We start from the raw sequence: 24,995 nt of genomic DNA on the forward strand, positions 1-24,995 counted from the left end.
TCCATTTTCACTGACGAACAATGGCACATTTGTTGTGTATACGTTACAACTATCCTCCACCACACATGACTTGCGGAACATAGATGTACCCTAGTCAGATGATATTCTGTTCCTTGTTCTCCTACGGGTTTTTCATACACTTGTTCCATTTTTTTTGGTACTCGCTTTCGTTCTCTATGTGTCCATTTAATTTTAAACTATTTCCGACAGCTCTACACTTTCAGTGCTTCAAGCTTCGTCTCACCGTTTCCGATGGTTGACGCTGAGTGCGAATCTGTAAGTCCGGCGACAAGAAATTACGACTGTGTCGATAAGGGACAATGCATGGTTAGGTAAATCCGTAAAAGATATTATAGCAAAAGATAGCCAAGAACACTACAGGAACCCCTACACGAACCTAAGCAATATACTCAGAAGGAAACAAAGGACGAGACTGAGTGACGATGGCAAAATACTGTTGCTGATAGAGCCATTACAAGAAAATACCAATGTAAGTACCTCAAGAAGTGGAATACTGAAACAAGACTGTGTAGAACAACTAGCTGGCTGAAGTTTAACCACGGCCGTTTTGGGAAAAAACCTATGCAAAACTGGCGGAACAGACACTCCCAGTTCTGACCACATGAACATGGAGGGCATTACTCATTTCATTTCTGGGTGCCCACTGAAGAAAACGGGTTCTCCTTGAAGCAGCCATACTGTTTGGATGCCAAGAGCCACTTAAAGATCGCCACTCTTTTAGTAAGCAAAATTTCAGAATATTCAAAGTAAGTGAACAGTTTCTCAGCGATGTTGCTGCATAACACCAGACAGATTATATTCATGAGACCATCTGTGGAGTACTGTTTTACAGAAGAACCCAGCAGCGAAAAACACGCCTATGACAAAACATTCAATGGATGCAATAGGGAATAGTTATTTCCTGCAGGTGACTTAAGACTCTTTAGTATGGAACGGGCAGAACGAGCTACTTGTCATACTGAAACGTTTCTGTCGATCGCCCTCCAAGATGAAGTCTCACGCACTTCTGTGACAGGAGTTATGCTCACTGCATTGTGCCGCGGGCGAGAAAAATTATGCGACGTATTTCACCACTGGTTATCACGGAAACTTATCAGCTGAACCCAAATATATTCTTGGCACCGCTACGCTTCTAAAACTGTCTTAATAATGGTCACTGGCCTCGTTTTGAGACGAACTCGTGAATGATGCCGACAGTGGATTTGAAGTTGATTCCATATTTGTAGATTTTCAGAACGCTTTTGATGCTCGCAACTTTCAATCAAATTGCGCACCAATAGAGTATCGTCTAAGTTGTGCGACTGGATTCATGATTTCCTATAAGAAAGGTAGCACTTCGTAGTAACTGACGGGAAGTCATCGAGTGAAATAGAAATGATATCTGGCGTTACCCAGGGAAGAAACTCTGCTGTTCCTGATCTGTATAAACGATTTAGGAAACACTCTAAGAGCCCCTCTTACATTCTCTGTTGATGATGCGGTCGTTTACCGTCTAGTAAAGTCATCAGAAGACCAAAACGAAATACTAAATGGTTTACACAGGGCATGGGTATGGTGCGAAAAGTGGAAACTGGCCCTGGACAATGAAAGTGTGAGGTCCTCCACACGAGTGGTAAAAATATTCCAGTAAATTTCGATTACGCGATAAATAACATGAATTTAAAGGAGTAACATAAATTTAAAGGGTTAACATAAATTTAAAGGTTGTTGATTAAACTAAATACATAGGCAGTGTAATTACGAACAACTTAAACTGGAATGTTCACATACAAAGTGTTATCGGGAAGATGAATCAAAGACTACGTTTTATTGGAAGAAACCTTAGCAGATGTAAAAATTCTGTTACACAAACAGCGCTTGGCCGTACTCTTCAGGTGTATTGCTGCGCCACGTGGGATCCTTATAAGATAGTGTTGATGGAGAACATCCACACTGTTCAGACAAGGGCAGCTCGTTTTCTATTATCACAAAATAGGGGAGAGAGTGTTCCAGAAACGCTGAGAGAGTTGTGGGCGACAATAATTAAAACAAGGCGTTTCTCCTTGTGACGAAATCTTATCACGAAATTTCAACCACCAGCTTTTTCTTTCGGATACCACAATATTTTGTTGATCCGACCTGCACAGGGAAGAATGAGCATTGTAATAAAATGAGAGAAATCAGAAATTGCTCGGAAAAATATAAATATCCATTTTTGCCCATTGCTATTCGAGAGGCGAACGGTGGAGCAATAATCTGAAAGTGGTTTCATCAGCCCTCTCCCAAACACGTAAATGTGAACTGCAGTGGGGTCATCAGTCTTCTGATGGGGCCCCCACAAATTTCTTGTGCCAACCTCTTCATCTCGGAGTAGCACTCGCATCAGCGTCCTCAATTACTCGTTGGATGTATTCCAATCTCTGTCTTCCCTACAGTTTGTACTATATACAGCTCCCTAAGTACCATGAACTTTATGCCCCCTGTGTGTTGACACATATTGTATCCTTTCCCTCTTCTTGTCAATGATTTTCACATGTTACTGTCCTTCCACATGTTCCTCTACTTTTGCAGAGAACATCCACATTTCGTGTGTTATCAGTCCATATAATTTTAACATGCTTGTATTGCAACACATCTCAAATATTTTGATTAATTTCTTTCAGATTTTCACGTAATACGTTAGCGAAATGATACGTGATTCACATCATAGAATGCTGTGAACTAAACGCACATTCTCAGAATTTTTTCCATAACTTAAGGACGATATTTCATACAAATAGACTTCTTTGCCCCGAAATTTCTTCGTTACTGTGGTAGTCTGCTTTTTCTGCCCTTCTTGCTACGTCCGTCGTGTTTATTTCGCTTCCAAGATAACAGAATTCCTTTACTTCGTCTACTTCGTAGCTCCCAATTTTGATGTTGAGTTTGTCACTAATCTCATCTCTCCTGTTCCTCGATACATATGTCTTCCTTCGGTTTACTCTCAATCCTTAGCTTATGCTTATTCGACTGCTCACTCCATTCAACAGGTCGTGCTTTTCTTCCTCAAATTCATTGAGCATAGCGATGTCATTAGTGAATCTTATCACTGATATCCTTTTCCACTATCCCTGTTTTAAATCTTTTACTTCAGGCATTATATCTTCGATGTACGGATTTCACCGTAGGCACGAAAGACTACACACCTGTCTTATACCTTTTCTAACCCGAGCTTTTTGTTCTTGGTCTTGCAGTCTTATCTTTTCTCTGTTCTTTTACATGTTGTATATTAGCCATTTTTTCCGAAACTTACATCTACACTCCTGGAAATGGAAAAAAGAACACATTGACACCGGTGTGTCAGACCCACCATACTTGCTCCGGACACTGCGAGAGGGCTGTACAAGCAATGATCACACGCACGGCACAGCGGACACAGCAGGAACCGCGGTGTTGGCCGTCGAATGGCGCTAGCTGCGCAGCATTTGTGCACCGCCGCCGTCAGTGTCAGCCAGTTTGCCGTGGCATACGGAGCTCCATCGCAGTCTTTAACACTGGTAGCATGCCGCGACAGCGTGGACGTGAACCGTATGTGCAGTTGACGGACTTTGAGCGAGGGCGTATAGTGGGCATGCGGGAGGCCGGGTGGACGTACCGCCGAATTGCTCAACACGTGGGGCGTGAGGTCTCCACAGTACATCGATGTTGTCGCCAGTGGTCGGCGGAAGGTGCACGTGCCCGTCGACCTGGGACCGGACCGCAGCGACGCACAGATGCACGCCAAGACCGTAGGATCCTACGCAGTGCCGTAGGGGACCGCACCGCCACTTCCCAGCAAATTAGGGACACTGTTGCTCCTGGGGTATCGGCGAGGACCATTCGCAACCGTCTCCATGAAGCTGGGCTACGGTCCCGCACACCGTTAGGCCGTCTTCCGCTCACGCCCCAACATCGTGCAGCCCGCCTCCAGTGGTGTCGCGACAGGCGTGAATGGAGGGACGAATGGAGACGTGTCGTCTTCAGCGATGAGAGTCGCTTCTGCCTTGGTGCCAATGATGGTCGTATGCGTGTTTGGCGCCGTGCAGGTGAGCGCCACAATCAGGACTGCATACGACCGAGGCACACAGGGCCAACACCCGGCATCGTGGTGTGGGGAGCGATCTCCTACACTGGCCGTACGCCACTGGTGATCGTCGAGGGGACACTGAATAGTGCACGGTACATCCAAACCGTCATCGAACCCATCGTTCTACCATTCCTAGACCGGTAAGGGAACTTGCTGTTCCAACAGGACAATGCACGTCCGCATGTATCCCGTGCCACCCAACGTGCTCTAGAAGGTGTAAGTCAACTACCCTGGCCAGCAAGATCTCCGGATCTGTCCCCCATTGAGCATGTTTGGGACTGGATGAAGCGTCGTCTCACGCGGTCTGCACGTCCAGCACGAACGCTGGTCCAACTGAGGCGCCAGGTGGAAATGGCATGGCAAGCCGTTCCACAGGACTACATCCAGCATCTCTACGATCGTCTCCATGGGAGAATAGCAGCCCGCATTGCTGCGAAAGGTGGATATACACTGTACTAGTGCCGACATTGTGCATGCTCTGTTGCCTGTGTCTATGTGCCTGTGGTTCTGTCAGTGTGATCATGTGATGTATCTGACCCCAGGAATGTGTCAATAAAGTTTCCCCTTCCTGGGACAATGAATTCACGGTGTTCTTATTTCAATTTCCAAGAGTGTATTTTCATTAGAATTTCGAACATCATAGACTAGTTTGTTCATTCCAGGTTGACAAATCCTATGAACGCTCACTTGATTTTTCTTAACTCTTGCTTCCTGTGTGAATCGCAACATCAGAACAGCCTCTCTGGTTCCTTTACCATTCCTAAAGCAAACTAATCGTCATTTAACGGATCATCAATTTTCTTTTCCATTCTTCTGTGTATTATTCTTGTGTGTAATTTGAGTGCATGAGATGTTAAGCTGATTGTACAATAGTTCTTGCAATTACTTGGTCTTGGTATCTTCGGGTGGCGTTGGTGATATTCATCGGAAAATCTGATGGTAAGTATCATAAATTCTACAAATGTCTTTGGACTGCCACGTCGTTCAACAATTTTTGAAATTACGAAGGAATGTTAGCTATCCCTTCTGCTTTATCTGATAACCTTTCTTCCAAAACTCTGTTAAACTCTGACTCCAATATTGGATCCCCTTTATCTTCTATATCGACTCCTATTTCTTCTTCTATCGCGTCATCAAACAGTTAATTCTGCACGTAGAGGATTCCAATATACTCTTTCCATCCACCAACTCTCTCCTCTGCATGTAACAGTGGAGTTGCGTTTGCATTCTTAACGTTGACGCTTTTTCTTTTAATTTCATTAAAGTTTGTGTTGACTTTTCTACATATGAATCATTCCTTCCGACGACCATTTCTTTTTCGATGTCTTCGCCTTTTTCCTGCAGCCGTTCCGCCTCGGTTTTCCTTCACTTCTTATTTATTTACGATGTTGCAGCACCTGAATTATTAAGATGTATATAAAACACATATTTACGCCAGTGACTGTAACATTTTCTTTATTTCACGATTGCAATTTCGGCCTTAGGCGATTAACTACATCTACATCTACATCTACATACATACTCCGCAATCCACCATACGGTGCGTGGCGGAGTGTACCTCGTACCACAACTAGCATCTTCTCTCCCTGTTCCACTCCCCAACAGAACGAGGGAAAAATGACTGCCTATATGCCTCTGTACGAGCCCTAATCTCTCTTATCTTATCTTTGTGGTCTTTCCGCGAAGTGTAAGTTGGCGGCAGTAAAATTGTTCTGCAGTCAGCCTCAAATGCTGGTTCTCTAAATTTCCTCAGTAGCGATTCACGAATAGAACGCCTCCTTTCCTCCACAGACTCCCACCCGAGTTCCTGAAGCATTTCCGTAACACTCGCGTGATGATCAAACCTACCAGTAACAAATCTAGCAGCCCGCCTGTGAATTGCTTCTATGTCCTCCCTCAATCCGACCTGATAGGGATCCCAAACGCTCGAGTGGTACTCAAGAATAGGTCGTATTAGTGTTTTATTAGCGGTCTACTTTACAGATGAACCACATCTTCCCAAAATTCTACCAATGAACCGAAGACGTTTATTCGCCTTCCCCACAACTGCCATTACATGCTTGTCCCACTTCATATCGCTCTGCAATGTTACGCCCAAATATTGAATCGACGTGACTGTGTCAAGCGCTACACTACTACTGGAGTATTCAAACATTACGGGATTCTCTTTCCTATTCATCTGCATTAATTTACATTTATCTATATTTAGAGTTAGCTGCCATTCTTTACACCAATCACAAATCCTGTCCAAGTCATCGGTTCTTGGCGCTTCAGTCCGGAACCGCGCGACTGCTACGGTCGCAGGTTCGAATCCTCCCTCGGGCATGTATGTGTGTGATGTCCTTAGGTTAGTTAGGTTTAATTAGTTCTAAGTTCTAGGGGACTAATGACCTCAGATGTTAAGTCCCATAGTGCTCAGAGCCATTTGAATCCAAGTCATCTTGTATCCTCCTACAGTCTCTCAAGTGAAGGTGTTTGGCTATTAGGCCATGTCAACCTACAATGAGCTGACACATTTATATTTCGTTGTCATTACTAGTAACAGTCATTACTATTGGTAGTAGTGACGACGAGATATAAATGTGACAGCTCATTGTAGGTTGACATGGCCTAATAGCCAGAACATCTTCATTAATAATGGACTAAGGTCGAAATTGCAATCGTGAAATAAAGAAAATGTTACAGTCACTGGCGTAAATATGATGTCTTTTATAAAGTTCTACATGACTGTGGATCCCAGGTGTAAAAAGTTAGGTAAGAAGTATGATGTAAAGTTCCTTCGGACGTGTATGCGAGTATTGCGGCGACTACAGCCGTCATGAAATACGTGAAATGTATTCGAAGTTGCAAACACGGACAATCAGCAGCTCTGTAATGGAATGAAACCAAGGAAAATTTGTGCCCGACCGGAACTCGAATCTGGATTTCCCGATTTACGCGGGCGGTCGAATTACTCGCTTTGGCTATCCGTGCACGAGACCGATGGCCAAAACCAAACTTTCACATGTAGTCGTTCATGCGTCACAACCTGCACTCGTACACTAACTTTAATCCCCGTACAAGGGCGGCGGGGGTGGGGGTAGAGGGTGGGGAGGTGGGGGGATTCGAAGGAAAAATACTATATTGCAGCGCCTGCGCCATTAAGAAGTACCATACAATGTTCCTTCGGGCATATCAGACAGCGACTTTCAATTAAAATGACACGTCCTGTACGGTAAGTGTACGACTGCAGGTTGTCACGCAGGAAAGGCGAGATATGGAAGTTTTGTGTCCAGCCGTGGGTCGGGCACTGATAGCCAAAGCAATTAAGGCGAATAATTTTCACGTATCTTATTTATTGAATTCCTAAGTAACGTACAGTGGTCCATTCCTGTCTTTTCATCAACATTTCAACATTTTTGTACTTCCTTCTTCCTCGATAAACTGAAGTATTTCTTCTATTGCCTAAAATTCTTTCGTAGTTACTTTCCTTGTACCTGCATTTGTCCACCCCTGTGACTCCCATTTCTTTACATAAATCCGTTCCTCCTCAATTTAATTGCCTATTGCATTCATCATCGCAGTTTCCACAACTTAATAAAACTTGAAACTCATTCCAATCACTTCTCAGTACTTTAGTATCCTACTTCTTTCCAGTGTGATTCTTCCGAAAGATTCTCTTAATCTTCAGTTTACTCTCCTACATTACTATAATTGTCATGTATGTGTTGCTGGACACACCTCACAACCCAGACAACCCAGTATCTGATTTCGGTGTCTGTGACGCACCACGACATAATCCATTTGGAATTTTCCCATACTCCAGGGCTTTACCAAGAATACCTCCTCCTCTTGTGATTTTGGAGAAGTATAATCGTTATTACTACCTGAAATTTATTGCAGAACTCAGTCTTTCTCTTCTCTCAAGTTCAGTGCTATACCGATATCTCGGACTCAGTTCCGGTTTGCATATCAAACGTCTTACGGGAACAACGAAAATTTGATTTCCTGTATTTCACGTAATTACTGACCGCATTTAAAAATTTAAAATTAAGAGGTATAATATTATGTCAAAAATTTAACACAATAAGAGAAATATTACAGTCAGTAACTGTGTGTTTGTCTTTAATAATCTTAACTGAAGAAGCGTAACTTGGGGTGATTTTATTCATCCGCTATTTGAGAGTGATAGCACTTAGCACTTTCCAACAAATTATACACATAATCTGAATCCTATATTACACTTTTTCTCGCTGGCACCTGCACAAAATAGTGAAAGGGAAGAGGTTTATCGCCTACTACATGCTCGATCGATGTTCATGCATTCAGACTTCAGCATCAAGCAAGACGTTTTAATTTATTACTTCTTTACTACTGGCCCTATTGGCAACACAGTTTGCAGGCAGTATCCACGTACCGCAGAAGTTACCTGCAAAATTATGCCATTGTACGCCACATAGTTGAGGAAATATCATGTCATAAACGTTTAGATGCGTGAAAAGCTAACTATCGCTAAAAATCGAGCGCAAATTACCCAGACCATATTCATCCGGTGTTTCATAATGAGAGCACTTGGCGACTTCCAACAAACTTTAAATACAATTTCAAACTTTTCCTAAACTTTTTATTGCTTCCACGCTTGTAGTTAAATATTTAACATATTAACTCATTTGTAAAGTAATCAGATGTTTGAAGCTCTTTTGCAGACGTGAATTCGATGGTTTAAAGAATCGTGGGTTTACTGGTTCCCACTACCAAGCCCATATTGTCCCGTGAGTCCTCTATTCCTTCACCTACTACAGCTTTGCAATAATCCATGATTATTAGATTTTCAACTCCAGTAACATACTGAATTTCACGCTCAGTATCGTCACACACATTTCTGTCTCTACAACTTCTGCTTGTGACAATGGCAGGTATAAATGAAATGTTGTTTGCTGTCGGTTCCGTTGAGAATTATCCTGTCACTGAACTGCTCAAAGCAACTGCCCTATCTTCCTACTCGTGACGAATCCTGCTCCCGTTACATCGTTTTCTTGTGCTGTTTACAAAAAAATGGTTCAAGTGGCTCTGAGCACTATGGGACTTAACATCTGAGGTCATCAGTCCCCTAGAACTTAGAACTACTTAAACCTAACTAACCTAAGGACATCACACACATCCATGTCCGAGGCAGGATTCGAACCTGCGACCGTAGCGGTCGCGCGGTTCCAGACTGCAGCGCCTAGAACCGCTCGGCCACCCCCGGCCGGCTGCTGTTTAGAAGCCTATATTCACATCGTTTTTCAGTTTCATTTCACTGACCTCCCCCCCTCCTCCCCCCCCCCCGCCCCTCCCAACTTCAGACCGAGCCTCTGCAGTTTCCTTTTCAGATTTTCTAGCTACCCTACGGCATTCAGACTTCTGATGTTCCACAGTCCGACTAGTAGATTCTTACCCTTACGTTGGTTATTCGATATTATGCTAATGGTCACCTCCCCCTTCATTGTCTTCTCCAGGAGATCTGAAAAAGTGTGCCAGCAAACCAAACCCTTTTCAGCTCATATGGCTAGAAACCCTCTTTGAGAAGGCCGTTGGAAGAACAAGGGTGACTCCTATTGACGGAAGTCTTCGACGGCCATTGCTGATGATTTTTATTCTCTATTACTCGCATGTACCACATTATTTTTGCCTAAGTACTCCAGTAAGATGTCAGAAGGTAAAAAGCTATGAGTGAACATCAGAGCAAAAAGATGATTACAAATTTATCCAAAACAAAGAACAGCAGGAAGGCAAATAAATCACCGTATACTTCATGAAAGCTGGTATTCCCTTCGTACGTGCCTTTGTGTCATATATCAAAAAGAAAGTAGCTACAAAATATGCTTGACGTGAAAATATATTTACATTTTGAAACACAGAAGTCTCTCACTTTCATAGAACCTTGTGGTTTCTCATTTTTTTAACTATCCCTCTTTTATGTTGAACCCAGCAATGAAATAGGCTTATGACAGCACACTTTAGCGTGTGTTGAATACGAAATTATCACCGTTCTGATTGTATGGTATTTGTTCACTATAAGAATCACGATTGCAGTGCAGTAGGGTGGAAACGGGTACAATCTGTAATTCTCTGTATTACACTTCTACTTTCTGGTTGCGACATCACGCATAAGGAAAAGGCAATAAAAAAAATTTTACTGCGACAGTGGTTTAAAGCTGGTACGGCTTCAACGGTAAGTAATTTTTGTGTTTGCTAGTCAAATACACACAATTTTGAAATTACATTAATAAACTTTCCGGTGTAAACTGCAGAAAGCTTGTAAATATTGTTTCGAGATTACGCATCACAATCAGATTTCGTTCCATGCTAAAAAAAAAAAAAGAAGTGAAATAATATTCGTGTGATCATGCAAACGTTATGAAACTGGCTGGAATTGAATGTACTGCAAACAACAATGTATCTTGTAAGAGTGTGCAGAGCTCTTGTGTCGGCAAACGTAGTGTGGAATGACCTGAACGATTCTGTGCTTACATTTATTGAAGAATATGCTGGAATGAAAATTCCTATCGACTCGATTTGAAGAAAGAACTGCTTTGGTTCACTTTATTCAGAGCTGAGTGCACGAATGAAATGTATAGACTACCCGGTATACGTCCGTTAGCAATAAATAAATAAATAAATAAAATATAATAAAATAAAAAATAAAAATAAAAAACTGAATTATACGTTGAGCTGTGCTAAAATAACTATGCAGCCTACCAACCATAATCACATGAAGTACAAACAACCTTTTCGCACTTGAAATTTATTTATTTCCTCAATAAGCAATGAATTTATTACAAAAAATTAGAAAATTTTTTTTCGTAATACACAGAATCGCAAGAGAAAAGATCAGTATTCAGGGATATGGTAGGAATGAGCATTCGATGCAAAAACTCGGGGTAAACATGGTCTCTAAAAGGCACATCTTAAGTGCTATGAGCACTTGTTTATCTTCGCTACTGTGAAATACATCTGTCCTACTTAACAAGTGATCACAGCTGTTAAGGCATGCATTTTAGAGCCAGGGTTTACTCGATACAGTTTTCTTGTTTTGGTCCATACTACTATCTCCCAAATTGGGGAACGTAAAGAGCATGGGATGGAAGAGCTTTACTTCACAGTATCGAAGATGATAAAGTGCTCATGTCTCTTGAAGTATTCATTTTAGCACTCATGTTCACTATCACTTTTGCTACGAATTATCGTTCCTGTCATAGCCCTGAATATTCACCATGCTTCATGAGACACCCCGTACGTGATAACAGATACGCTAGTAGTAAGATGAAATGTGATTGTGAGTCAGTAAGTAAGGCATTCCCATTTTATACTTGTTCGTTACTTTCAGTTGTGTAACTGTTAAATTTTTTGTACTTATATTTTCCAAATCTATACATATTATAAATTAAACCTCCCTCCCCCCCTCCCTCCCCCCTCCCTCCCCCCTCCCTCCCCCCCCTCCATCCGCGTTTTTCTCTCTGTATGTGAAGGCTAATCTCAGTAAGTCTGTAGAGATTTCGATAGTGGTTCCAGTAATTGATAGACTGATTCAAATGGAAGATTTGCGTATGTATAATTTGTATCGTAACCGCTACGGCAGACAAGTTGTCCGGCTGATAGTAATTTAATGGTACCCTGCGAAGCTGGGGCGGGCCTCCAATTGTATTATTCTATATTAACGGAATTTTAGTGTTTATTTTTGTGCATAAATGCAAGCGTATTTCACTGGTGTGTAAAACATAAGGAAAAAAGTAACCTTCGCATGATGTGGCACTGAAAAGTAACGTAACTCGATGAAACTGGTACCATACATGGAAATGACTGCTATAGTACAGTGCACTACAGTACAGTACAGTACAGAAGGTAACTGAAAGAAATAGGCAATGAGAAGAACAGAAACGACATTTTTGTTCAGATAAAATAATTGCGCTGGAGTCGTCGCGTTTCGATATGGTCTCCGGGGCATTACAAAACAATTTTCAGGTCACACGAATATATTATCTGTTAAACACGCCATACTGTATGTTAATGGTTTCTCATTGTGCACAATGTCAGCCATATCATGTATATTCGATATGTACTCGTATCCTTTCATACGACAAGTGGTCCATAAGACCAGAAATATGTTTTTTCGACGATGACATGTCACAGACAGGTCAGGCATATTTTAACATTTCAACATGCACTTGACAATGACCACAAAGCCGAAATCATGATTGTGCAAAATAAGTGAACAATTAACAGTCAAATGGAGGAAATTTCTTTCAATCAATTCCATATGACTGAGGTCCCCCTTGAAGGAAAGATTATTATGCGAAAGTTGCTTTCGTCCTTAAGTTTTGCACGCCATCATATATCTTTTTCTTCCTGTAAATGTCAATCCGCCATCTAGTCATAACGAAGTTGGGTCCTGAATCAGAGCACTTGTAGCATTTCCTATAGCTCTTACATATTCAAACAAAGCGATGACTGTTTTGTAGAGTTAGTTGACATTGTCAGTTAGCATCCCAGGATATTAATTCGACGTTACCGAATGCAAAAGATGAAAAAAAATGCAATTATACTTTTTCGAAGAGCTACAGCGAATAGTTCGTGAAGGAAGGATGGAAGGAAGCAAAATTAGTTTAATAACATCAATTATTTCCAAGCTGTTAATCAAATTAAATATGTTTATGGGCGGTGTGCCACTTTACCGACCAAAGTATTATTAAATTATGGTAGCAGCCTTATGCGCTCCGTGCACCGTTTATGCTTTGCTACATCCTACTGTTATAATCTGGATGAAGGAGCACTATGTATTATCTCCGCTTTTTATTAATGTGAAGCCATCGGGAACGGGTGTATAGTTGAGCATATGGAGCTATTTTAGTTTCACGTACTGTCGATGATGAGTCATTGGAGATGAAGGGCAAGCTCTGATTGTGAAAGGAAATCGTCCTCGTTGTTTGTCAAATGGACTATCGCGGCAAACGCCTTAAGTCATTTAGGGAAAGCAAGAGAAGATTGAATCTGGATGGTGCGACGGGGACTTGAAGCGCTATCCTCCTGAAGGCGAGAGCAGTGTCTCACCAATGTGCCGCCTCGCTCAGTTGAACAGATCGCGACAGCATTTACGGAGATTTTGCAACCTTAATCTTTGAGGCGAGTTTTTAGACGAAACAAGAAAATTCCATAGTAGATTCAGTATTCTAACTACAGTTGTGTAAAGTGCTCTAAGACGAGACAAGTCGAATGTTTCGGTTTGCGATCTTCTAGTTCTTTGTACATCACTGTACAATATCACAAACACAAAAATAAGGAGTCAGTAACTATTTACATCATTTCAGTGGCGAAGATCGATTTGAAAATGGTTCAAATGGCTCTAAGCACTATGGGACTTAACATCTGAGGTCATCAGTCCGCTAGACTCAGAACTACTTAAACCTAACTAAACCTAAGGACATCACACACATCCATGCTCGAGGCAGGATTCGAACCTGCGACCGTAGCAGCCGCGTGGTTCCGGACAAGCGCCTAGAACCGCTCGGTCATAGCGGGCGGCGATCAATTTGAAACTCCCCGAAGTCAGTCTCGCATTGTCGATGGGTACTGTGCCTTTGGTCCAAGTGTAGTGTGTCTCCAGTAGTGTACAATGTTTTTAGAGACTTCGGAAGCGCAGCATTCAAACATTGAGCATTCTTCATTGACATAACTTTCATACGTATTCACGTGATTCCTGGTTTGTCCGTGGTTCTATGTAATGAAAGATAAGCAGTATCGTAATGACGGAAAATAAATATGCGACAGAACGCGACATGTGTATTTATTACACGGAGAAGTGATGCGGATATGTCACAAGATGTCCACTTCTCATCTATTTGGAGGAAGCAGTCAAAGAGGAAAACTGGAATGTCTGTTAAAGAGTGCTAAGGTCGTCGATTGCAGCATGCATGAGAACATGAAAAGATTGGCTTAGGGTAGATTATGTGGGACAAAAGCTTCAGAAGGGTCGGAAGTTTTACGGTACGAGGAGAAGGTATGTATATATGTATATATTATGTATATTATGTATATATTATGTATATATTATGTATATATTATGTATACGAGGTGCGGCTAAAAAAAACCGGACTGATGCTGGAAAAAACATTTATTTACAATTATTTACAATTTCATGTTATCTCCTTCAATGTACCCTCCTCCTCGGTCTCTACACCGCTCCATACGAATTTTCCACTGTTCATAGCAATGCTGCAGATCATTTTCGGTAAGTCCATACATTACTTCCGTCGCTTTTTCTTTTACTGCTTCAACAGTCTCAAATCTAGTTCCTTTCAAAGCTGACTTGACTTTAGGGAAAAGAAAAAAGTCACAGGGGGCCAAATCAGGTGAGTAGGGTGGATGATCTAAGATGGGAATGTTGTGTTTTGCCAAAAACGTCTTCACTGACAACGCACTGTGAGCTGGGGCATTGTCTTGGTGAAGGATCCATGACTTTTTTCTCCACAAATCGTTTCGTTTTCTCCGTACTCGCTCACGTAGGGTAGCCAGGACGCTAATGTAGTAATGCTGATTCACTGTTTGTCCCTCTGGTACCCAATCAATGTGCACAATCCCTTTGATGTCAAAAAAAAACAATCATCATTGCCTTGAATTTCGATTTTGACATTCGTGCTTTTTTTTGTCGTGGAGAACCAGGAGTTTTCCAATGCATCGATTGGCGTTTAGTTTCGGGATCGTAAGTAAAAAACCACGATTCATCGCAAGTAATAACATTTTGTAAGAATGTGGGATCACTTTCAATGTTTTCCAGGATGTCAGAACAAATCATTCTTCGGCGTTCCTTCTGTTCAATTGTGAGACACTTTGGAACTATTTTTGAACACACTTTGTTCATGTTGAAACTTTCATGAAGAATCTGCCTAACACTTTCCTTGTCAACTCCTGTTAACTCAGACACTGCTCTGATTGTTAAACGGCGATCTTGTGGAACAAGTTTACCGATTTTTTCAATGTTTGCATCAGTTTTTGCTGACAATGGTCTGCCAGTGCGAGTGTCATCACTGGTGTCTTCGCGGCCATCTTTAAATCGTTTAAACCACTCAAACACTTGTGTTCGCGATAAACAATCATCGCCGTACACTTGTTGTAACATTACAAACGTTTCACTTGCAGATTTTCCTAGTTTGAAACAAAATTTGATGTTAACACGCTGTTCTTTCTGTACACTCAACATTTTCCGACGCACAGACAAAACGTCAACTACTTAAAACAGACGCCACGGGCAGACTGAGTGCAGGAGGCAGATGAAACTCGAGCAGTAGGCGGAGCGAGAGTCCCGTGACAGGCCACGCGACTTTCAGCCTTATTGCATTCGTTTTATTGTTTCACCAGTACTAGTCCGGTTTTTTTCTAGCCACACCTCGTATATGTATATATTAATTTTATCTTTCCATAAAATGCTTCTTACCTTGCCGTGTCTCTCGACGTTCTTCAGTCATGATAAGGTGCCTTCCGTATGAGACATTTTGATACCGGTATTGTTTCTCATTACGTTTTTCTCACACGGATTTTTTTTTTGTACAGGCCATCTTCAAAAGACAGATATTGAAATAAACCACCGACAAATGTTGTTGTTGTAAACAGAGATTATGGAAAACAAGGTTCTACGTAGGAGAAGAGATAGCCGTTGCTTAGCACGTAACCATTTTTATTGCCAAAGATTGCCTGAATAGAATTTCCCACTTGTTGAAGACATTTTTGTTGTGTGTCCTTATGTCGAAATATTCCACCTGTCAAATCTGACTTCTTTTCGTCAGTTATTCGACTGGTAGGATGCTGCCCTCCATTTCTTCTATTGTTGTGCTAACCTTTTGCTTTTTATTTCTACTTCACTCAAAATTCTCCGTATTCTCAAATAGATATTCTAATCTTTGTATGCCTCAACATTTTACGTCTACTATTAGTGCCGGTAGCTAGTTAAATATTCCTAGATACCAGCGGCCTACTAATTGACCCACTTTTGTTAATGCTTTTCCACAGAATTTCTGTGCCACAATTTTACTGTTAGGTCATATACATCACAAACACAGACCTAGATCATTTACATTCTCACATATACAAAAGACTGCACTTCTCGTTTAAGAGCTTTATTGGTCAACATTCACCCTTGGCTTTTTTTTATGTATCCTTCTACAGTTTCCCTAATGTAATCTCACCGAGCGAGGTGGCGCTGTATTTAGCACACTGGACTCGTATTCGGGGGCACGGAGATTCAAATCCCTGTCTAGCAATACAGATTTAGGTTACCGGTGATTTTCTAAAAATCGGTTATGTCGATAACCGGGATGGTTCCATGGAAGAACAAGGCCGACGTCCTTTCCCACGTTTGTGCTCCGTCTCAGTTTGCCTCGTCTTCGATGGGACTTTAGATCCTAACCTCCCTTTCTTTTGGCAAAATGATGACATGATTGTTAATTTTTGTTTATTGTTCAAGGAATATCTCCATTTCGAAGAAATGCTGAATGCAAGAGGATGAATTTCGTTATATAATAAGGGACTAAAAAATCGATTTATCAATTACACGTGTTATGAAGTACGTATATTGCACATATACAATAAGTATAATATTAATTGACCTAAAATGGACTTACGTATGGTATATACAACATTTGTAAGTTAACATATGAGGATTCGTATCTAATCTCAACCTGCAGCTATAATAAGGTGTTTTGTTTGCCAAGAGAGGTGCTAAGTGAATACATAGAACTGAAGTCATAACAGTCTGCAGTTCCAATTTGACGTTCTCTTCCATTACTACCAACGTTCGTCAATTGCATGTCACAAATACACATGTTCAAAAATTGTTCAACTGGCTCTGAGCACTATTAGACTTAACATCTGAGGTCATCAGTCCCCTAGACTTAGAACTACTTAAACCTAACTAACCTAAGGACAGCACACACACATCCATGCCCGAGGCAGGATTCGAACCTGCGACTGTAGCGGTAACGCGGTTCGAGACTGTAGCGCCTAGAACCGCTCGGCCATAAAATACACCTGTCCATGACGATTTGTTCTGTGTAGCATGAAATTGGATTCACTGCTATACCTTACACCACAGTACTGAAGACACTGCCTCTATACATATATTTTTTTATTTTTCCAATTTATTTGCTAATACAAATTTGTGTATGTTATCCTCACATCATTTCGTAGCATCACTACTATTTATATATTATGAATTGTCATGTGTTCGTGTTCCTTCACTCAGGTACTATTTGAAATGCAGAAATTTAAATATACCTTTTTTCCTGTTTTTTTTTTTCTCTCAGTGATATGAAATACCTGTATGTAGCAAATATCGCGGGAAGCTGTAACCCACAGTATATAAACTAGAGAGCATTCTCATCATGTGACGAAAGGATAACTAACTGAAAGACCAATTACGTTCGCTCATCGGAGAGATTGACATATCGTGTTATTTTATTCTGTCATTGACAAAAACACAAGAACATTTCATCCATACAGTGATCATCTATAGCCAATAATTATTGCACATGCTGCACAGTGACACCAGTACACAGTAACAGTACAACAACGTATTGTGTTCGCCTGATGTCACTGAACGCTGGGTGTGCATTTTATGTGTTTGAAACGCATTAGTGGATAACTGAATGTTATAGTATCGGACTAAGATTACAACCTTTCTAGGCGTGACTTCCAAGAGATGAGTAGCGAGGTGAAATTATTGATACCTTAATAGGTGGATGAACGGTGAGAAGTACCTAGCTTTGCGCCCATTATACACAGAAGCGAGCAGGCAGCAGTCTGCGGGCTGTTTACCTGGTTCGGTGCAGAGAGAGAGATTCGCCCTCAGAACCCCGCCTGCGCCTGCCCAAGACACGCCTGCCGGACTGTGGCCGCTCTTAAGCCTCGCCATGTGACACGCTCTAGTTCCAGACCCAGTCCCAGATGGCTCTGAGGTCACCGGCCATTCGTCACCAGTGACCCGTGACCTGCCCATTTCTGAACGTCGCTCCCGTTGCCCCTCGGCGCTCGGTGACAAATGGATAATGTTTAGCCATCCTCCTCTATCGATTCCTCAGCGTCATGCTCCTAAAAATCAGACTGTTTTTCACGAAAATACTAAGTACAGCCATAATTTGAGCAAAATGTGTGTATTCTACTGAAAGTCACTTAAATTTGGCCCAGCTACAGAGTTCCTAAATTGTACATCTACATCTACATGATTACTCTGCAATTCACATTCAAGTGCTTGGCAGAGGGTTCATCGAACCACAATCATACTATCTCTCTACCATTCCACTCCCGAACAGCGCGCGGGAAAAACGAACACCTAAACCTTTCTGTTCGAGCTCTGATTTCTCTTATTTTATTTTGATGATCATTCCTACCTATGTAGGTTGGGCTCAACAAAATATTTTCGCATTCGGAAGAGAAAGTTGGTGACTGAAATTTCGTAAATAGATCTCGCCGCGACGAAAAACGTCTTTGCTTTAATAACTTCCATCCCAACTCGCGTATCATATCTGCCACACTCTCTCCCCTATTACAAGATAATACAAAACGAGCTGCCCTTTTTTGCACCCTTTCGATGTCCTCCGTCAATCCCACCTGGTAAGGACCCCACAACGCGCAGCAATATTCTAACAGAGGACGAACGAGTGTAGTGTAAGCTGTCTCTTTAGTAGACTTGTTGCATCTTGTAAGTGTCCTGCCAATGAAACGCAACCTTTGGCTCGCCTTCCCCACAATATTATTTATGTGGTCTTTCCAACTGAATTTGTTCGTAATTTTAACACGCAGGTACTTAGTTGAATTGACAGCGTTGAGAATTGTACTATTTATCGAGTAAACTTTTCGTTATTTAGCGTCAACTGCCACCTGCCACACCGTACAGCAATCTTTTCTAAATCGCTTTGCAACTGATACTGGTCTTCGGATGACCTTACTAGACGGTAAATTACAGCATCATCTGCGAACAACCTAAGAGAACTGCTCAGATTGTCACCCAGGTCATTTATATAGACCAGGAACAGCAGAGGTCCCAGGACGCTTCCCTGGGGAACACCTGATATCACTTCAGTTTTACTCGATGATTTGCCGTCTATTACTACGAACTGCGACCTTCCTGACAGGAAATCACGAATCCAGTCGCACAACTGAGACGATACCCCATAGGCCCGCAGCTTGATTAGAAGTCGCTTGTGAGGAACGGTGTCAAAAGCTTTCCGGAAATCTAGAAATACAGAATCAACTAGAGATCCCCTGTCGATAGCGGCCATTACTTCGTGCGAATAAAGAGCTAGCTGCGTTGCACAAGAACGATGTTTTCTGAAAACATGCTGATTACTTATCAATAGATTGTTCCCTTCGAGGTTATTCATAATGTTTGAATACAGTATATGCTCCAAAACCCTACTGCAAACCGACGTCAATGATATAGGTCTGTAGTTCGATGGATTACTCCTACTACCCTTCTTAAACACTGGTGCGAGCTGCGCAATTTTCCAGTCTGTAGGTACTGATCTATCGGTTGTATATGATTGCTAAGTAGGGCGCTATTGTATCAACGTAATCTGAAAGGAACCTAATCGGTGTACAATCTGGACCTGAAGACTTGCCCGTATCAAGCGATTTGAGTTGCTTCGCAACCCCTAAGGTATCTACTTCTAAGAAACTCATGCCAGCAGCTGTTCGTATTTCAAATTCTGGAATATTCTATTCGTCTTACCTGGTGAAGGAATGATGCTCGTCACTTCAGAAGAGGCGTGGAGTATTTTCGGGTGGATATTCATTCGAATATTGTTCCCCTCGTTAGAAGGCATCGTCTTAGATGTATTGGTATCTAATACACCTGGACTTTTCGATTCAATTTTCGTAGAACTGGGAATCGGGTATCACAAACGTGTTGTAGCACCAATGACTACCGGTGTCAGCAGGAATGTCAACAAAGTTAAGAAACTTTTCTTTCACACCAAGTGCCCCACGAAGCAAACTGTTAAATGCTGCCTAGTCGTCAAAGATGGTCTAGGAAACCCGCTTTCTAGGATCGCTAGACAACAATTCAGGTCAATCGTTTTAATGAGTTTTATTATAAAATTGGCACAAACACTACTGGCCATTAAAATTGCTACACCACGAAGATGACGTGCTACACACGCGAAATTTAACCGACAGGAAGAAGATGCTGCGATATGCAAATGATTAGCTTTTCAGAGCATTCACACAAGGTTGGCGCCGGTGGCGACACCTACAACGTGCTGACATGAGGAAAGTTCCCAACCGATTTCTCATACTCTAGCAGCAGTTGACCGGCGTTGCCTGGTGAAACGTTGTTGTGATGTCTCGTGTAAGGAGGAGAAACGCGTACCATCACGTTTCCGACTTTGATAAAGGTCGGATTGTAGCCTATCGCGATTGCGGTTTATCGTATCGGGACATTGCTGCTCGCGTTAGCAGAATATGGAATCGGTGGGTTCAGGAGGGTAATACGGAACGCCGTGCTAGATCCCAACGGCTTCGTATCACTAGTAGTCCAGATGACAGGCATCTTACCCGCATGGCTGTAACAGATCGTGCAGGTGCGTCTCGATCCCCGAGTCAACGGATGGGGACGTTTGCAGGACAACAACCATCTGCACGAACAGTTCGACGACGTTTGCAGCAGCATGGACTATCAGCTTGGAGACCATGGCTGCCGTTACCGTTGACGCTGCATCACAGACAGGAGCGCCTGCGATGGTGTACTCAACGACGAACCTGGGTGCACGAATGGCAAAACGTCATTTTTTCGGGTGAATCCAGGTTCTGTTAACAGCATCATGATGGTCGCATCCGTGTTTGGCGACATCGCGGTGAACGCGCATTGGAAGCGTGTATTCGTCTTCGCCATACTGGCGCATCACCCGTCGTGATGGTATGGGATGCCATTGGTTACACGTGTCGGTCACCTCTTGTTCGCGTTGACGGCACTTTGAACAGTGGACGTTACATTTAAGATGTGTTACGACCCATGGCTCTACCCTAATTCGATCCGTGCGAAATCCTACAGTTCAGCAGGATAATGCAAAGCAGCTCCTGTACGGGCCTTTCTGGATACAGAAAATGTTCGACTGCTGCCCTGGCCAGCACAATCTCCAGATCTCTCACCAACTGAAAACGTCTGGTCAATGGTGGCCGAGCAACTGGCTTGTCAGAATACGCCAGTCACTACTCTTGATGAACTGTGGTATTGTGTTGAAGCTAGTTGGCCAGCTGTACCTGTACACGCCATCCAACCTCTGTTTGACTGAATGCCCAGGCGTATCAAGGCCGTTTTTACGGCCTGAGGTGATTGTTCTGGATACTGATTTCTCAGGATCTATGCACCTAAATTGAGTGAAAATGTAATCACATGTCAGTTCTAGTATAATATATTTGTGCAATGAATACCCGTTTATCATCTGCATTTCTTCTTGGTGTAGCAATTTCAATGGCCAGTAGTGTACAATACTTAACTTTGTGTTATATAGATGTATCGCAAGCAAAGGGCGACATGCAAAATAAGCAAGGTTGTTCAATATTAAGCAATCCTAATACAAACGAAGTAATAGAGATGATGCTTCTATCCAGGTCGCTAGTCTTGAAGCTTCTCTTCAACTGGGCTGCGACCAGTCGGGCGTAACGCTTATGTCCTCTTCGCACAGTGACGGCTGCTGTCGCGTTGTCGTCCTGGAGATGGGCCGGTCAGCGTGCAATTGGCTGACGTCACAGCTCTCTCCGCTCTATCGATCCCGACTGGCGTGCTTTATGCTTGGCTTTACGCCGTAACACTAACTGCGCGTAGTACGAGCAGTCGACATACAACAGTTCTTCTCTGGGGGGCGAAAATGTGGAGCACAAATGGATAAATCTAAAAATTATTGTACGATTTCTTTCGCCCCTGCTCAGCTTTGAAGTATGTGGAAGGGAAAAGAGGAAGGGGGGGGGGGGCAGGTATGGTTTGTACTCCTACCCGTCGTCCGCCGCTCTCATACAGAGCCAGCGATAAAAGTTGTGCTGCACGGCAGGAAATATGCGATTAGTACTTTCCTTATGACGGAAACATACTGTCTCATCCTTGGAGCTACTATGTCTGGTAGACACAGCTGCGGTCTTACAACTCCAATTAGACTGCGCAACACGAAGGATCACTTATCGAAGCCCTGTGAAACATCCCCTTAGAAAAAGTAATGAATTACTGTGCTGATAAACCTCTTACGTTATTTGATTTTCAAAAAACTGAGCAAAACTGAACGTACTCAGCCGGCCGGGCTGGCCGAGCGGTTCTAGGCGCTACAGTCTGGAACAGCGCGACCGCTACGGTCGCAGGTTCGAAGCCTGCCTCGGGCATGGATGTGTGTGATGTCCTTAGGTTAGTTAGGTTTAAATAGTTCTAAGTTCTAGGGGACTGATGACCAAAGTAGTTAAGTACCATAGTGCTCAGAGCTATTAGAACCATTTTTGAACGTACTCAGACATTTCTCTCTTTACTTATTTTGATCATCACTAAACTGACACCCAATAATTTTTTAGCGTAACGCAATCTGACTTTCAAACGTCCCTACAAAAGAATGTCTCTGACTAGCAATAACCTATACCTTTCGCGAATCACTTACCTCACAAAGATCTTCGTTACTCAAACTACTGCAATACAGCCTGCGCCTATACTGTCTGCTGAATAAAAGATTCTAACTACTGAAGGCACTAACTACTGATACGCATAGTTAGCAAATGAAAGATTTTGATAAAGAACAAACAATGTATTTACCTTAATAATGTTCAAAAGTCATCATATATATATATATATATATATATATATATATATATATATATATATATATATATATAGGGTGATGCACCTAACAATACTGCTGGATATATTTCGTAAACCACATCAAATACTGACGAATCGATTCCACAGACCGAACGTGAGGAGAGGGGCTAGTGTAATTGGTTAATAAAAACCATAAAAAAAAGCATGGAAGTATGTTTTTTAACACAAACTTACGTTTTTTTTAAATGGAACCCCGTTAGTGTTGTTAGCACATCTGAACATATAAACAAATACGTAATCAGTGCCGTTTGTTGTATTGTAAAATGTTAGTTACATCCGGAGATATTGTAACCTACAGTTGACGCTTGAGTACCACTCCTCCGCTGTTCGATCGTGTGTATCGGAGAGCACCGAATTACGTAGGGATCCAAAGGGAACGGTGATGGACCTTAGGTACAGAAGAGACTGGAACAGCACATTACGTCCACCTGTTAACACCTTTTTATTGGTCTTTTTCACTGACGCACATGTACATTACCATGAGGGGTGAGGTACACGTACACACGTGGTTTCCGTTTTCAATTACGGAGTGGAATAGAGTGTGTCCCGGCATATCAGGCCAATACATGTTCAATGTGGTGGCCATCATTTGCTGCACACAATTGCAATCTCTGGCGTAATGAATGTCGTACACGCCACAGTACATCTGGTGTAGTGTCGTCGCAGGCTGCCACAATACGTTGTTTCATATCCTCTGGGGTTGTAGGCACATCACGGTACACATTTTCCCTTAACGTACCCCACAGAAAGAAGTCCAGAGGTGTAAACAGGATAACGGGCTGGCCAATTTATGCGTCCTCCACGTCCTATGAAACGCCCGTCGAACATCCTGTGACGGGTCAGCCTAGTGTTAATTGCGGAATGTGCAGGTGCACCATCATGCTGATACCACATACGTCGACGCGTTTCCAGTGGGACATTTTCGAGCAACGTTGGCAGATCATTCTGTAGAAACGCGATGTATGTTGCAGCTGTTTGGGCCCCTGCAATGAAGTGAGGACCAATGAGGTGGTCGCCAATGATTCCGCACCATACATTTACAGTCCACGGTCGCTGTCGCTCTACCTGTCTGAGCCAGCGAGGATTGTCCACGGACCAGTAATGCATGTTCCGTAGATTCACTGCCCCGTGGTTTGTGAAACCCGCTTCATCGGTTAACAGGTAGAACTGCAACGCATTCTCTGTTAATGCCCATTGACAGAATTGCACTCGATTATTAAAGTCATCACCTTGTAATTGCTGATGTAGCGACACGTGAAACGGGTGAAAGCGGTGACGATACAGATTGCGCATGACACTACTCTGACTCAGTCCACCGGCTCTCTCAATGTCCCGTGTACTCATGTGTGGGTTCATGGCAAACAGCAGCTAACACACCAGCTGCACCCGCTTCTCCTATGACGGGCCTGTTACGGACCCGTTTGCGTGCTACCACCATACCTGTTGCACACGGTTGGCGGTAGATGTTTTGCAATGTGCGGCACGTTGGATGCTCTCTGTCCGGGTACCGTTCTGCATACACCCTGCAGGCTTCAGCTGCATTTCGTCGACACTCGCCATAGATGAGTATCATCTCCGCCTTTTCAGAGTTCCTACAACACTAAACTATCACAGACGTCTGGTAACACGGTGTACTACAGTTGGTCTGCGTGCGGAGACGAATGCAGAATAACAATAGCAGCAAGCGCTACATACGGACACTGCGACAGCTAGACCAAACCACAACAGTGCACTGCAGCCACACTCGTAAACACAGTCGTCATTGTAAACATGTCGCTGCAGATGCTGCCCGCCGACCGTTGCCCGTGTTTGTTACAACACGCAACTGAACGTCGGAGGTTTCAAACGTCAACTTTAGGTTACAATATCTCCGGATGTAATTAACATTTTACAATGCAACAAACGGCACTGATTACGTATTTGTTTATATGTTCAGATGTGCTAACAAAACTAACGTGGTTCCATTTTAAAAAACGTAGGTTTGTGTTAAAAAACATACTTCCGTGCATTTTTGTATGGTTTGTATTAAAC

The 24,995-nt window shown here is 42.6% G+C and overlaps 1 protein-coding gene across 1 annotated transcript in view; it reads right to left on the reverse strand.

Moving 5' to 3' along the window:
- LOC126194897 (astakine-like) overlaps positions 1-18,054 on the reverse strand; it is a 114,569-nt gene extending 96,515 nt beyond the window's left edge. The window contains exon 1 of the mRNA XM_049933251.1: positions 17,930-18,054. The gene's annotated coding sequence lies outside the window, so the exon portion shown is untranslated. The remainder of the gene's footprint in view (positions 1-17,929) is intronic.
- Positions 18,055-24,995: the final 6,941 nt, after the last annotated feature.

Source organism: Schistocerca nitens, chromosome 7, assembly GCF_023898315.1.
Source record: "Schistocerca nitens isolate TAMUIC-IGC-003100 chromosome 7, iqSchNite1.1, whole genome shotgun sequence".
Lineage (NCBI taxonomy): Eukaryota > Metazoa > Arthropoda > Insecta > Orthoptera > Acrididae > Schistocerca > Schistocerca nitens.